Raw genomic sequence first — 17341 nt, 5'->3', positions numbered from 1 at the left:
TCTTGGCTGGAGACCTGCTTTTCACAATCTCTATGTCTTGGGTCTTGCATCTGTAGCCCTTGAGAGCACAGTTCAGTGGTTCTCAAATGTTCTTCCAAGATCTGCAATATCAGCGGGGAATGTGTAATAACTGGAGAGTCTGGTGTTGGGTCCCACAGTCTGTTTTAGGAAGCCCTCCTCCAGGTGATCCTGATGCACATTAAAGTTTGAGATGCACTAGTATAGTGTAGCCAAGAATGGATGCAACCTAGGAATGAAAAATACCTGGATTCAGCTCCTGGCCCTCTGTCAATTTAGGCAATAGACTCTGTTTCCTCCCTAATCAGATGAAGCTAATGGTCAAGGCTAATCCCCGGACCTGCAGACAGAATTCAGTGATACTACATGAGTCAAGCACACAGCAGAGAACCTAACACACCCTAAGCACTCAAATTATTTTTTAAAAAGGTTTTTTTTTTTTTTTTAATTGGAGGATAATTGCTTTAGAAAATTGTGTTGGTTTCTGCTATACAACAAAGTGAATCAGCTGTATGTATACATATATCTCCTCCCTTTTGATCCTCCCTCACTCCCCTCTAAGATTGTCATGGAGCACCAAGCCGACCTCCCTGTGCTACACAGCTGTTCCCTACCACCTATCTATTTTACACACGGTAAGCTCTCAAAATTAGTGTCAAGTGATACTGGCTTGTTCAACACAGTTATTACATGCCTTTGAATGTAAGTCTCTAAAAAGTCCATTCTTTTGAGAATGGAGAAGTACAGAAAATTTTTGACTTAACACCATAGACATAACAATGCTAAATACCTTCATTCTACAAATGAAAACTTAACATTCAGAGAGGCTAAGTGACATGTTCAAAGATACACAGCTCAATTGCTGGTGTATGGAAGCCTTTAGGGTGCTTCCCAGTGGTAGCTCTTAAATCAACACATGTTTATCTGTCACTTAATGCAGTAATAAGGTATCTAGCCCTGGGCCTGGTGATTATGCAAGTAGGGACTTCAATTTTATCAGTATATTATCTGAATTAATTTTAATATTATTTGAGCATTCCCAGCTAGTATTGGGCACCATGGCTACTTATTTGTCTACTTACATTTTGTTTTCCTATTTATATCCTATTCTGTTCTAAAAGGATTTAAGGTGACTTGGGCATTTTTAAGACTGGTGTAAGTATGATTGGACTTCCCAGGTGGCTCAGTGATAAAGAATCTCCCTGCCAAACAGGAGACACAGGTTCGATTCCTGGGTCAAGAAGATCCCCTGGAGGAGGAAATGGCAACCCACTTAAGTATTCTTGCCTGGGATATCCTATGGACAGAAGAGCCTGGCGCTACAGTCTATGGGGTCACAAAAAGTCAGACATGACTTAGCAACTAAATAACAACAATTTGGGCATTTTATCAACAGTTGGAGTTCCAGCCCCTATAGCACTAACTGTTGGATCAGTAAATCCAATAGTCACTTCCTGGAACTTTTGCAAGTGATTATCAGCAAAATGTGCACAATTCTGAGGATCCCAAAAGGATACATAAGAGAAGTAGGCCAACAGCAAGTGCTTTAGGTTAACTGGAATCCCTCGTATAAACTGTTAATCAGAAACAAAGTAATATGTCCGGTTATTTCTAGCTCTTGCATGTACAAAGTACTGGGTTTTTTGCTATGCCTTTGCCTGGGGAAACTAAATGGTTAATGCTCATCATCCCATGCCCACTCCCAAAAGTTTGCTTTACAGAGTACAAAGAATAAGGCACTTTTACTTAAACAGCCTGTTCTCAGTTTTGTGGGGCTGTTGATATTACTGGACTAGTGGCAGGCGCCAAGGCGGGAAAATAGGCTGGGGTACTTATAACTCTGAATGTGGACACATCAGCTTGTGGGAAGGAAACTATTTAAAATGGGGCTTGGGGAAAGCAAAAAAAAAATCCCCTTTCCCCATATGAGATTCTTCCACAGTGTTGTCATGCAATCTTGAAAACCTCCATACAGGAGATCACTCTCATTGGATATATGCAAATTTTCTGAGATCTAGTGGTTTCCTGCCAGGGAAAAACTTACAATAACAGAGCAAGAATGCAATCTGAGCCCTTGCTCTCTGAAACCCTGAAAGAACAGAGTCGTTCTTGACAGGGCAATTTCAACCCTTGACATTCCAGGAAATAGCTTAATAATGTCATTTAGGCTGGGGTTGTAACCAATCCTAAGACACGGAGACACAAATGCAGTATGTAAAATTTTAAATATCAGTTCAGGGACCATTATTCATGTTCACACAGAGTTTAACAGAGAAGACCACCACCACAAAGCCAAAACTAAGCAAGGCTTCCTAATTAAATTTAACATTGTCCCCACTAATTTCACTCAGTATAGGAAAGGTTGCTGCCAAGAAATTACAGACACATCCTAAAGACTGTTTACTTTCCTAGGTCCTGGGCCCGTGCCATACCGAGAATGTAACACCCAAACAAAACCGTATTTCCATCATTAACATATATGCAGAAGTCACCCCTGTCCTGGAACCTCAGAGGCCTTAATGAGACATACTGGCCTTTACAGTCAATGTGTTCCATTTTTTTCTGGGTACAGTACAGCTGAAAAGGTTACAAGATTCAGGTTAAAAGTCAGGAAATGGATCAGGGCCCCACACCATGACATCATTTTCTTGCAATGCAATGAAGCAATGACATTTCCTGCAGGGAAAATGATTAGAGCTGACAAGCAGCCTTTTAGCCACAGTGCTTGCAGTGGAAGGTGTCAGGCTTGCCCCATGCCAGCTCCTGCCACCCTCCCTCCTGTTCCTTGGCTAGGGCTTCCCAGAGATCAGTGAGAGAGAGAGAGAGAGATCCTGGCCACTTCTATTTAGTGACAATTCTGATATATTTACGATAAAGATGTGCTAAAACATAGTTACAAAACTTGAATTTTTTAGTTGTGACAGCATTTGATACTTTAGGCAAAAAGAATATAATTTTGCCACTTGCAAAATGATTTACAGATTTGTTTGAAAACTGGCATATAGGCAAGAGCCACCAAGGGTGACTGTGCAGGATGGCCAGAGGCAGAGCGGGCCTCAAATCTGGCTCACTCTCTTGACTATCAAACCACGGTTACGGGCTTGGGTCTCCCTTTTTCGGATTCACACAAACGTCTCACAACCAGCGATAGATGTTCTGGTAGTGAATGGGACACAGTGTGAAGGAGAGTGATAAGCCAGTCTTTTGCTTTCAATCTTCAAATTCACACTTCGAGAGACAGCCTTGAAGATGTTATATCTACAGTTACAGAGACACCCATAACATCTTCAAAGATATCTCTAGAAGTGTGTATTGGAAGACCTGGCTAATTGTGAGCTCTGGGCCACATCCACCTCCTGACTGGGTCACCCAAGCACATAGGGAGTCCGTTAGGGATTTTGAACAGGTGCTTCCAATAAGTCAACATACGCAGTGTGAGGCGCCATGCTTGGCGAGTGGGAGCTCTGAGCTCGAATTCAGCCTGGCCAGGTGCTCTCGCATGCAAATTGCATAACTGTAGTGGCCTGACTGTTCCCCACATGGTAGACCCTGCTCTGGGCTCCACATGCAGACAGACCTGCTTAGAGACATGATCAGGCACGAAGAGCTTGGGTCAGTCCCCTGGGACTCCACATCAAATTGCCCTTGCTTCTCCACATGTGGCCTTGTGATTATTTGGTTCAATAACTGAGTGTCTGCCTCGGACATGGGTTCTGGGGGCTAAGTGCCTGGTGAGTACTGCCTGGGAATAAGTGAACAAGTGCTTATTCCCCTGACTGATGATAACCATGTCCCTCTAGAAACCATAGGTCTACCCCATATACAGTGAAGTGAGGGGTCTAGCCTTATCATCTTCTGTCATTTTTCTTTTCTTTCTCTCCCTTCTCGGATCCTTCTGGGGAGATAGTGGAATCTGCCAAGCAAAGACTGCAGATGTGACAGAAAAAAAAAAAAAAAAAACAGATTCCTGATGCTTCTTTTGTCCATTTCAGCACAGATTAATAACACTAACTCACTTGCATGTCACTGGAGGAGAGTGAGCAGGCAAGTTTCTATTACCAAAATAGCAAACACTTCTGATTTCAGAAATGAAAAGTCCTAGAAGTAGGATGAAGTTACACATTAGAAACAATGTTTCTAGATATGATGTAGGTTTGCCAAACAGATTTAAGCTCTCTACTGCAGCTGAGTGGATAGACGTCAGAGATGCTTTGAGACACAGTTTACACAGTATTCACATCTATAAATCATTACATAGTAACTGGATGGACCTTGTAGTGACAAATGTGTTATCTCTGGAAAAATTTGCAAATATCTGAAGGGCTTATAAGGGGTTTCCCAGTAGGCAGGGTGGTTAAGAATCTGCCTACCAGTGCAGGAGATACAGGAGATGAGAGTTCAGTCCCTGGGTCAGTAAGATCCTCTGAAGGAGGAAATGGCAACCCACTCCAGTATTCTTGCCTGGGAAATCCCATGGACAGAGGAACCTGGCCAGCTACAGTCCATGGGGTCTCATAGAGTCAGACACGACTGAGCATGCACACATGCACGAAGGGCTCATATATTTCCCCAGGATGAGCCAAAACAAGCATAGTTGTCACACCTTTCTTTCATTATCCTGTGGGTGTTCTCTCAAATACGCGGGTCTTTGTAAATGAGTCACTGTTTCCAAGGTCTGTCAAAAGTATCGGTGGTTACAAGCCTAGGAAGCGTAACAAGCCTAGAAAGAAGTATGGAACTTTAAATTATGGGCAAGAATGTAAAATGTCCGAAATTACTGGGGTTTTAGTACTCTGCCAAATTTGCATTCTTATACTATCTGATCACTCCCTTTTGAGGACATATTATTTCCTATAGTTAAACCTATGAGGAGTAAAAAGGAATTTATTTTACTTTTGACCTATTTGTATAGTCACCAGGCCTAGAGCTGTTATTTTTGCCATTTCAGTAACCCTTCTGCTTGCCTGTACATGTTGAAAGTGTCATTTAACTTAAATACACAGATGAGGCTTGTTTAAGACTCTACCCTTTCACCTTGCTCTAGGCAGGGAAATAGATCAAAGCTTCTTGTGTTTTCTAAGGATGACCCCTTCTTTGTTCTGAACACATCTCACATCTCCTGTTTGTAGAAGCTTCTGCACAGGCTGATTTGTTTTTCTTTTCTATAAATCTACTTCTCATAAACAAGACTCTCATTGCCCATTTGGCATCCTAAAAAAGGGAGTTTATCCACTGGATAGATTGTTTACCTAATCAGGATGGCTTTTTAAATTCATAGTATCAAAATAGATATTTTTAGTAGAAAGGGTTGTCAGGATTGATAGGTGAAAAAAAGTGTTGGTAATTAATATGCCATAATGATGAGACTGACGTAGAACTGTGGAAAAACTCACCTGTTATCAACTTTGCCTTGATATAACCAAATGACAGAGAGGTTTTATGAATTCTATTTTTATCTTAAAGGAACCCTAATTTATTTATTAATTCATTAATTCTTTTCAGGTGAAATAAAATATAAATTAATGATGATATCATTTCATTTAGTTCATGAATTTATTGTCAATTGAGAATATGCAGGGTACTGGCCACAGGACAAGGTGTAAAGAATTGGGAAATGAAATCTCCTAGCCCACAAAAGAGAGATGAATAAGAAAATAAACACCACAAAGCAATTTTAATGGGTTCAATACTTACCAGGATAAGGACTGAAAAGAAAGCTGTTTTACTTTTGCAGTCTTAAGTTTTCTCATCTATAAGACAAAGGAGTTAAAATTAGTTGTAAGGTCCTTTTAGTCCCCAAATTCTGGGGCTAAAAGAAATATATGTCAGTGTTAAAAATGAGTTTAAAGTTGCAAATACTCACAATTTGCTTTGTTTGGCAAATATCGTGAAGAAGATAAGCTCAAAGTTGAATTATTACTTCAGATAAGGAGATGGACACTAGTACAGAGATAGAGAAAAACAGGAGGAAAAATATGGCGCTTGGCTGTAAATAGGGGAATATATCTAAGTGGAAAGAGAATGAGAGGGAGCCGGAGGAGAGAGCTGTAAAGCAAGATGGGGCTGAGTGCACTGCAAGCCTCAGATCAATCAATCAACAAGGATTTTATTCGACTCAGGTTACTTTATTTGTTAAGGGATTCTTAGGGGGCGCCTGAGATAACATGGTCAAGGATTATAAGCCATGCTAAGTATAGTACTGCAAAAATATCCTAGCGTCTCAGTCCATAAGACTAGTGGAAGAAGGACATCTGTAAGGAGAGAGGGCTTAGAAAATATTTTAAGAATGCTCTGAGGTTCAGTTTCAAACAGTAGGTCCTAGCTGAGGATTGTGGAGAACCGGCAGTTACAGGCAGCCAGGGAAGGCATGGCAACCAGAATAGAGTTCCTCTCTTTAAGCAAGACTCTGGACGACACTTGGGCGGGGGAACTCCAAACTGAAAATCACTTTGGCTGCAAACCAAAGAAGAATTTCACATTTCCTCAAGATGTGAATGACACTTTGGGGTCCTAGGAAGATTCTCACACAGCTCAATTTTCCCCAAGAGAGAGAAAAGTGAGAAAACGTGACACCCTGGAACGATATATTCTTTTCCACAATAAGAACTAGGCAAAGCCCACTGCATTGCCATTTTGCCTTGATGGCTAGTAAACTACAAAAAGAACTTAGATTTAATTTCAGGGCTTACACTTAAATATCTAACACCCTATTTTTAAAAAATGTTAACTTCTCACTTGATCTTTTGCTCATAATTTTGCTTTATTCATTTCTTTCATTTCATGCCACCTCATTCATTCAATTTATTTCACAGATATTTATTAAGCACTTACTATGTGCTGGGCACTTCAAGTCATTTTGGAAGGCAGATGAAATGTGGCTCCTGCCTGGTAGACAGGAGACTCTGTCTCTGGCTTGTGTTGTATTTAGATCTTAGGGCTTGATGTTTATATATGGGTTACAGCTCAGGCATTTTCCAGAGGAACAAGGTTTCCGGGGTATATAGCTGTTTTTCCTAATAACTCATCCGATCTCCATCTCAGTTAAAAGTGGATTTTTTCCCCTGTGGGTCTTTGATCCTACAGCTGCAGACATTCTGGCACCAGGGAGCCTTAAAGGTCAAGGCACCAAGACATACAGAGGTCGATGAAATCAGGGGACATCTCAGCAACCGTTGAGAGGTCGTGGGGTGAGCACTGTGCCTTCCAAGATGGATGGATAATGTCATTTGTGGTCTAAATAAGTGTGTGCTTACTAAATTCTGACTGGGATCCAACAGGTGTGTTCCGAAACCGTGCTGTTTGGAAGAGACCCTTGAGGAAAAACAGTCAATGAGCTTTGTGCTTCCTTTAATCTGTGAAGTCCACCCTTTTAACTTCTGAATCCCTAAAACTGAGTATCGTGGGATACAAAGGCAAGAGTATGAACTTGAACCTCAGTTGCTTCACCACTAGAATAAATGAGCTGGACTCACTAGTCTTCTAGCCGCTTCTAGCGCTAATTATCTGTCACTTTATAGTCATCAATTCTGCTTCCAGTTTTTTGGCTCCACCACTCAACACAGATAGTCATCATTTTTACCCTCTTCAAATACAATAAAGACCAATGTGGGAACAAGTATAGTGGCAACATTTTTGTAATAGCAATACTGAAGGACAAGATTGAGACCTTCTTAAGTCTTATGAGTTATTATAGCAAAGGCTTACTGTAAGTGGTTATTACTTCTCAGGAGAGATTACTTCCTTCATAGCATATCCAAATCCATGGCAAATACGTTTGACCAGAGTTCTAATATTTGTATATATATACACCCATATTCACATATTGCTTAGCAGAGAGATGTGTATATAATAAACACGAACACTATCTGAATAACTTTTGAACTCAAGAAATGACTTACAAGCACTTTTATTTCATGTTAGTGATTTGCATATATAAAACAATATCTGAGTGATATTGTTTTATTTCATGTTAGTGATTTGCATATATAAAACAATAAAATACATAGATAGAGACACAATTCCTCTCTCAAAGAATTTATCATTTAGTGTTAAGTGCTTAAAAATGTATCCAGCTTCATGTGCAAAAATTTTAATAGATTCAGTGGTTTTTACAACATGTACAAGTGAAAGCTCTACACTTATTTAGAGTAAAATATAAAATATTGGGTAGTCTTTCCAGGTGGTGCTAGTGGTAAAGAACCTGCCTACCAATGCAGGAGACATAAGAGATGTGATCCTCTGGAGGAGAGGATGCCAACCCACTGCAGTAGTCTTGCCTGGAGAATCCCATGAAAAGAGGAGCCTGGTGGGCTACAGTTCATAGGGTTGCAAAGAGTCAGACACGACTGAAGTGACTTGGCATACACGTGCGATCCACTCCAGTGTGCTTGCCTGGGGAATCCCATGAACAGAGGAGCCTGGTGAACTATAGTCCATGGAGTCTCAAGGAGTTGGACACGACCGAGTGACTTAACAACAACAACAACATATCAATATTGGGTACCACCCACTATGCTAAATGCTGACTATACATAAAGGTAGGAAAGATCCTTGCACTTTGTACGCTTCTAACCTGATCAAAATGATACATATTCATTCATTTGTTCATTCTACAAACAATTATTGAATGCTTGCTATGGGGAAAGGACCACGACAGACTCTTTGGAGGGCGTGATTTTTTAATGGTTCCTATCTTTAAGGATCCTAAAATTTAGTGGGGTCAGAAAAGAGCTAACAAAGCAGAATGGAAAAGAAGTATCAGGAAAGAGCTATAGGGAACACTTAGAGCATAGAGTAACCATACCCAAAGATTAGGGTAGATTTTAACGTAGATGGCCCTAGAACAAGACATGGAAAGATGTATACTAGTGGTGAATAGTATACTAGTGGATGAATAGTATACCAGTGGGGGAGACATGGGCCAAGGGGAAACTCACCTCAGAGAGAGATCAGTGAGAACAAAAACCCAGAGGCATGAAAATTAATGCATGCCCTGGGAATAGCAAGGAGGTTGCTATGGCTGGAGCATAGATACAAATAGGGCAGGAGGAGACGAGGCCAGGAAGTTAGGATGGAGCCAGCAAATGTAGGGCCTCCAGTGCCATACTAATCCAATTAATTCTATCTAGCAAATAATAGGGAGCCAGTAGAAGTTCTGGGGACAAGAACACTAAGAGGTTGGGTACATTCAAGCATGTAAATTCTGAAATAAACTACTGCTAAAGAGATCAACTCATTGGAAAACACCCTGATGCTGAGAAAGATTGAGGGCAAGAGGAGAAGGGTGAGGCAGAGGGTGAGACGGTTGGATGGCATCACCAACTCAATGGACATAAGTTTGAGCAAATTCTAGGAGATAGTGAAGGACAGGGAAGCCTGGCATACTATAGTCCATGGGGTTGCAAAGAGTTGGATGTGGCTTAGCAACTGAACAACAGCAAGGAGCAATCAAGTAGAGTGGAGAGAAAGGGTCTTCTGAGTTAGGAGACCAAGATTTAGGGACAACATGGCAACAAGAGGAAGCCTTGTGTGATGATGTATTTATACTTTTCACGGAGCCAACTCCAACACATCCTTTAGACCTCAAATTCTTTCCTTGGGGAGACTCAGCATCTTGATTGAACCAGTCTCTCTGTTGTGAAACCACAGAGATTCTAGTAGCACTCAGCAGAGTTTGTAACGGTATACTTACTCAAACTCTATTAATGTGTGTTCCCCTCATTGGACTATAAGCACCATAAGAGCAGAAATCATCTTTCTGTTTTGCTTTTCAATTTTACCCAATATGTCTGATCCAGAGTAGGGACTAAAATATGTGATGAATGAATTAAAGAAATATGGGAAGGGAGACAATCCTGGAAGATAATAATGAGAAGTAATATTTGGAACCATCTAAGTCATTGTGGTGGTTTTAAAATACAGCTGCCATTGGATTTCTCTGGTGGTCTAGTCATTAAAAATCTACCTGCCAATGCAGGGGACATGGGTTCACTCCCTAGTCTGGGAAGATTCCACATGTTATGAGGCAACTAAGCCCATGGGTCACAACTTCTGAGCCAGCACTCTAGAACCCATGAGCCACAACTACTGAAGTCTACGTGTCCTAGAGCCCATGCTCTGCAACAAGAGAAGCCATCACAATGGGAATCCCAAGCACCCCAACTAGAGAATAGCCCCTGGTCACCATAACTAGAGAAAACACCGCATGCAGCAACAGAGACCCCATGCAGCAATAATATGTGTATATTGCTGCCAAATTCTGTGACTTCACTCCCATCAAAAAGCGGGATCTGTGAGATCAGTTGCTCAGTCGTATCTGACTCTTTGTAACCCATGGGTTGCAGCCCACCAGGCTCCTCTGTCCCTAGGATTTTCCGGGCAAGAATACTGGAGTGGGTTGCCATTTCCTGCTTCACCTGGGATCTATACCCTTTGCCTTTAAATCTAGGTAGGCTTGTGACAAACAGTATGCAGTGAAGATGATGATATGTCATTTCTAAGGCTAGGTTGGAACTATATGGTTCTCTTACTAAGCTCATTCTGGGAGAAGCTAGCCACCGTGTAAGAAGTTTGATCACTCTGAGACCTCCTGGCTGGAGAAGCCACCATGCTGGACAAGCAATGTGCAGCTGTTCCAGTCTACAGACTGAGCCCATCTCGGCCAAGAAACGTGAGTGAGGTTGTCTTCAACCTCAAGAATATCTCATCTTCCAGCTGAGCACTTTTGAGTGACCTCAGTAATTGCTTCAAAAAACTAAAGAATTGCCCAGCTGAGCACTGCCTGAATATCTGACCCAAACAGCCTGTTTGTACAATAAAATGGTTGCTGTTTTAGGTCAGTCAGTTTGGGATAATTTGTTACATAGCAATAGTAACTAAGACATCAACCAATGTCTCAATAGAATCCTCCCTTTGTTAACAGCTGGGAAAATTGAGACCCAGAGAGATTACCGGATTTATCCCTGGTTCTAAATTGGTAACAGTAATGCAGGCCCTAAGAACTAGTTTTCTGACCCCCAGGCCATTGCCTTTTTCTTTCTCGTATATAATAATGCAGTGAGAACATTTCTATATAATTATAAGCAGGGTCCAAAGAACTTCTCTTTGTCATGCCATAATATTATCCTCATTGATGCTTTATTCCCACTGATAATTAAGTGGATTAGTAAAACCCCTTGGCATAGAAACAAAAAGTGAACTGTGGTCTTAAGTGTGTGGAGCTTACAAGGGCTGTAGATGATTTGGACATTTGAATGCAACTACCTCCCAATTAGAGGAAGAAGCATGTTCAAGTATATAAACCACAATAACATTTCTCCCTAAGTTTATAGCATTCAAACTCTCAGCTGACTAGGTTTTCAATGCTGTCAGTTCCAAATTCACTGAAAGATCTTTTTTTGCTGAAAGAAAAATGCCACCTCTGTTAATATCAACCTTTTCATCCTCAGAACACTGCTTGCTGGTGATTTATTGTGAACAAGCTGCTTCCTGCTCCTTTTGAAAGTTAGTTTCTTTCTTTTTTTTTTTTAATTCTGCAAATGGAGGAGGAATTCCTCGTTTCTTGTCCCCAAGCAATTTAGTTAAGGCTAATCTTCAGGAGAGAGTTTGAATATTTGCGATTCACAAATTGATGCTGCTGGATACCATACAAAAGAGAAAGGGTTTCTTGCTACCATGTCTGATGTCAATTGGGAACTAATCCAAAAACAAATAAGAAAGACAGCTCATGCTATGAGTGTGGGGGAAGAGTCTTCGAGTTTTGAACCTTGCAATTAGATCACAGAGATGGAAAGTTTTTCCTTTAGAAAGAAAAAAGATGTCACCTTTTTGTTGGTGGTGATGGGTTTCTTTCAAAAGTTTCCATTTGAGGAAAGCAATGTAATAATCTGATGTGTATGCATTCCATAACTATATCTCAAGGAAAACTATGTACTCTGATGACTCAAAAGTTAATGTTTATCTCGTTACATTTTTCCTATTCCTACAGTGAAACTCATCAACAATCTAAGGAAAGATAAATGTTAAATACCAGTTCTCTTCAGACATTCTCGTAATTACAGATGCACAGATTTTAACAGATGTTAATTTCTTAAAAATCCCACTGTCATACAGAAGGTACCTGTGGAGAGCGTGTGTGCGTAACTTTAGGTGATGTTGTACTATATTAGGACTCTCAGTTGCAATGGCAGAGCACCCAACCCAAACCGGTTTTAACAAAAAATGGGATTGAGTAACTTACATATCAGAAAAGTACAGGTGTAGAACAGGTACAGATGAAAGGGGATCCCACTGGGGCCAGGTTTCTATCTCCAACTCTGTCTCTCTGTCTGTCTCACTCTGTTTTCCTCAGCACTGGCACTTTCTCAGGCAGGCTCAACCCATGTAATGGAAAAGACGGCCACTGGCCACGCTCAGCTTACATTCGGCCAGCTTCCAAAACCCAGCAGAAGAATTTCTGGATCACTCCAGACACAGTCCCGGGGCCGACTCTGTCTGGCTGCTCCTGAGTCGTGTGCCCACCCTTGTGGAATTCTCCTTGGCCCCGCCTATAAAGTACTGGTGATGTACTTTAGAATTTACCAAGAATTAAGGGTACGATTTATAGCATAATTTTTTTAAACTAAAACCTTTGCCCTAAAGAAAGTATATCGAACAGCATGCCAAGATATACAGCTAAGCTTTCCAGAAACTCTGCCTTTCTCCTAAGCTTTCCCACACATAACTCACCTTCTTTTCAGTTTTGAACTTACCAAAAGTGGAGTCTATATTTGCTTATTCCCCCTCCTCGCCCTAACCTTCCTGCCATCTAAGCCCACCTCTCTACTAAAATGGCCTTCCAGGACTTCCTTGGCACTAGAGTGGTTGAGACTTTGCAGGGGGTACAGGTTTAGCTCCTGGTCAGGGAGCTGGAATCCTGCATGCTTCGCGGCCAAAAAGCCAAAACATAAAACAGAAGCAGGATTGTAACAAGTTCAATAAAGACTTTAAAAATAAAATTAATAAAATTACTTTCCCAAGTCTCTCATCACTTTTCAACATATCTTTGCTGATGTTCCTCCTGTGTGTCCTGTCGGCAGTATCACACACTGTACGTCACTCCCCTTTTCCTCAGCTGTCTCTGTTCCTGAAGCGTGTGCTCCTTCTTTATTTGACAGATTCTCCTTGGCTTTCTTTTCTAGCATTCTTTATATTCTTCATGCTCCCTGAATGTATATGTTCTCTAAAGTTCAGCCTTCTTCTCTTCTAACTTTATAGTCTCTTTTTGGGCAACCTCATCAATGTGTCTTATCTGATGTTGACTTTAGAATCTGTAAGTCTAGTCCTCTTTCTTTTTTTAGGTGCTAGACAAAAATTTTTGAGTGTTTCTCTACACCTGGATGTCAGTTTTAGACCATTCAGGCTACTGTAACAGAATATCAAAGATTTAGTGACTTAGAAACAACAGCTCTGGATGATGGAATGTCCAAGATGGAGGCACTGGCAGATTCTGTGTCTGCTGAAAACCCACGTTCTGGTTCATAAACAGTCATCTTCTCTCTGCTTCCTCATGTGGCATAAGGGATAAAGGAACTCTCTGGAATTTCTTTTATAAAAGTACTAATCCCATTCATAATGGCCCCACCCTCACGACCTAATCATCTCTCAAAAGTCCCATCTCTTGAGACCATCATAGAATTTCAACATATAAATTTGAGGGAAAAAAAATTAAAAAAAAAAAAAAAAAAAAAATTTGAGGGGAGGACACAAACATGCAGTCTATAGCAATGTCCTCGTATTATATTAAATTCAGCATTTTCAGAAGCTAATTTATTAATTCACCCCAGGTTGTCCTCTGTGCCCTAGAAATGTCTCCACCATTCTTCCATTCATCCAGGATAGAAGAAAATGGTATAATTTTCACTCTTCTTTCTTACCTCATATCCAATTGGACCACCAAAGACCCCAGCCTCCACTTTCCTATTCTCACAGCCACGGTTCTGGTTCAGACCTTGATCTACTCTTTTCTATTACAGTAACTTCCTGACTTTTTATTTGTGTAAATTCTTACTGAAAATACATGTTCAATAGCCTCAAAATATTTCATTCTATCCCATGCTAAAAGCCCAAGATACTTAATTTTCAAAGCTTTTTATTACTAAACTGAACCTTTCTTTCTAATCTCATCTCCCACATGTTCATTTTAAGCAATCTCTGGTTGGGCCAGACCATCTACCTTTCCACATCTCTGCTCATCTTATTCCTTCAGTGTTAACACAGTTTTTCCTTTACCTGTCAATACCCTACTCATCCTTTAAGAACCACCTATAGTAACAACAGTGTATCTCATCATTGTTTCTGATTCTCCTCCTGTTAAACACATGGTAGACTGTACTCCTCTTACCCTTTTGCATCCAGATGAGTTGATTTGGCCAATGAAATTTAAGTACAGTGACATATGTCACTTTCCAGCAAAAGCTTTACAATTTAGTATGAGATTGGCTTTTTCTCCCCATTAAAGTGATTAGTGATGTTCCAGATAATGGTTGCCCTGACAGCCTAAGTGTAAACATGTCATGGACCAGAGGCTCCACTCAGACCATGATGGACAAGCAGCACAGCAAGAAATAAATATAGGTTGTCTGCATGTAATGAAAAGCCTGACTCCATTTTTTGATGTGGGACTGCTGATATCTTTTAAACCTTACCACTCCTCTTTCTCTTCTGTTGCACATCTGCATAAGCTGAAAAAAGAAAAAAAAAAACTCTTGGGTGCTTCTTTCTTTCACATCGGTGGGAGGTCCAAAACATTCAGGCGCCTTCTCACATGAAGGAACACTCACTCTGGCCCCATTCTTTGACTACCATAAATATCTGAGGCCAGTCCCCTTTTCTTGATCACTCAAGCCAATTTTAGAGCAACTTGGGAGGCCTTCCCTACTCTCCTCAGAAAGCCTCAGAATGGAATAAACCTTCTTATATCATCTTGGTATATTCGTGACATTATTAATTTTGACATCTGAACAAAATTTGGGAGCAGGAATACACCCTCCTTCAGACAAAGAGAGTACTATTTTGTGATTTGGGGGTTTGGTTACCTTTGGGAAGGTAATAACTGGGATGCTAAAAAGTGCTGTTTCTTGATCTGTGTGTTTATTACATGGCATTGTTCACTTTGTGAAAATTAATTTATATTTACAACTATGATTTGTTCACTTTTTTACATGTATGTTATACTTCAGTAAAAACACTATTTTAAATGACTTATTAGGAGTATCTTTAAGAAATTCAACCTTATTTTCCTTATGAGGTAGTATGTGAGTATATTTGTATACAATGAGATGGGGGTTAGTGATAGAAGGAGAAAACAGACATTAAAAGAAAACAGAAGAATATTGCTAATTACTAAGCAAGACAGATGATACAAATTTTAAATAGAAACACAAGCAATATTCTATTGAATCGCAGGAGAGTATCACATGAAGCTTCAGAGTGAAGGTCGTATATCAGTTTTTGATAGTGATCAGTCAAGGCAGAGGAGATCATGGAGCATAACCACTGTTTTGAGTTCTGTCATCATTGCCATCAGGAAGCCTTGCCTGTCTTTGAGCTTCTTAGAAATAAAATCTCATGATATGTATTTTTCTGTGTCTAACTTTTCTTACTCAGCATTACATTCACAAGATTTATCTATTTTCCTGCCTGTGTTGGCAGTACATGGTGTTGCTATTGCTCTCAAGTATACCATCATATGAACATACTCACAATTCATTTCTCCATTTTCTTACTGTTTGGTAACTGGGTTGTTCTCAGTTTGGGGCTATTATGACTAATGTTTCTATGAACATGTCTTGCGTAAACATATGAATACATTTCTATTAAGTACATACCTGTGCTGTGCTGTGCTGTTCTAAAGCACTTCAGTTGTGTCCGACTCTTTGCAACCCTGTGGACTGTAGCCCACCAGGCTCCTTCGTCCACGGGATTCTCCAGGCAAGAATACTGGAGTGAGTTGCCATGCCTTCCTCCAGGGGATCTTCTTGACCCAGGGATTGAACCTGCCTCTCTTATGTCTCCTGCATTGGCAGACAGGTTCTCTACCACTAGTCCACCTGGGAAGCCCATGTACCTACCTAGGAGTGAAATAATTTGGTGTAAGATATACATACTTTCTGCTTTCGGAGATGCTGCCACACTGTTGTCTAGAGTGATTGTACCAACTTATGTTCCTACCAGCACTGTGTGTTACTCTATATCTTTGCCAACTGTTAGCATTTTCAGTTCTAATTTTAGCCATTCTGGTAAAGGTATAGTGGAATTACATTTGGATTTCTCTGAAGGTTAATAATATCTATTGGCCATGTGCATATCTTTTTTTTGTGATGCCTCTATTTCAGTTTCTTGCACATTTTTTTTACTAGATTGTCTGTTTTCTCTCTTACTGATTTGTCGAAGTTCTTTAAGTATTTTGACTATGAGTCATTAGTGAGTTCTATGCATCACAAATATATTCTTCTATTTTGTGGCTTTCCTTTTTATTCTCTTAATGAAGATGTCTTTTGATAACAGAAGCTCTTAATTTTATCAAAGTCCAATATGCCAATCTTTTCTTTTAATTTTTTGTGTCTTGTTTAAGGAATATTTTTCTACTCTAAAGTCACAAAGATATTTTCTATGTCATTTCCTAGAATCTTTACCATTTACCCTTTCACATTTAGTTCTATAAGCTATCTGGAATTGCTTTTTTAGTATTGTGTGAGGTAAGGGGGTCAAGATTCATTTTTCATACATACATATTCAATACATGTATGTATGTTGATTCTCACTGTAATTTGATCTATTAAACACATTCATTATTTCTTCAATTTCAACTTCCCTACAATTATTATATGATTCTTGAGGTTTCTAAACCACTGACTGTAAAGTGGAAGTTTCTGTTAAAAAGTCCTCCGGTAGGGGGTGGGGAGAGACCACTGTGCTTCCTTATCACTAATTCTAGAGATTGGCAGGCTGATACTTTTGTCCTAACCAGCAGTTTAGGCTTCGAGCAAATAGCAGTCATTTTTGTCCACCAAAATAAGTACCTCTATCCTTCTCTTTTGGTTCTTTCAGCCCATATATACATATTCTTTAGCATAAATTAAGTTTCAGTCTCTTCCACAGTATTTTGTGGAAATTTTTTTTCTTGAGTTTATGTGTTTTGATTGAACATAGAGCAAACAGTGGACCACAATCTATTAGCTATGGGAAGATGTTCCCCTACCTCCCCAGATGTTGACCAACAAAAAGCAGCTAGATGCAGCTCATGGGAAGGCCAAGGACCCAGCTCTGAATAAAACTGCCCAGA

At 40.1% G+C, this 17341-nt stretch overlaps 1 protein-coding gene and 1 long non-coding RNA gene across 2 annotated transcripts in view; one reads left to right on the top strand and one right to left on the bottom strand.

Moving 5' to 3' along the window:
- The window catches only part of TMEM212 (transmembrane protein 212), a 38141-nt gene that overhangs the window by 17090 nt on the left and 3710 nt on the right, over positions 1-17341 (top strand). The gene's annotated exons all lie outside the window — the stretch shown is intronic.
- LOC122444936 lies at positions 114-12373 on the bottom strand. The gene is made up of 3 exons (XR_006270390.1): positions 12257-12373; positions 5713-5768; positions 114-247 (listed from the first exon to the last, which is right to left on the bottom strand). It is a non-coding gene; the product is annotated as an uncharacterized LOC122444936 (long non-coding RNA).

Source organism: Cervus canadensis, chromosome 7 (genome assembly GCF_019320065.1).
Source record: "Cervus canadensis isolate Bull #8, Minnesota chromosome 7, ASM1932006v1, whole genome shotgun sequence".
NCBI classification, from domain to species: domain Eukaryota; kingdom Metazoa; phylum Chordata; class Mammalia; order Artiodactyla; family Cervidae; genus Cervus; species Cervus canadensis.
The sequence above is the reverse complement of the archived record's forward strand: the minus strand, read 5'-3'. Positions and strand labels throughout refer to the sequence as shown.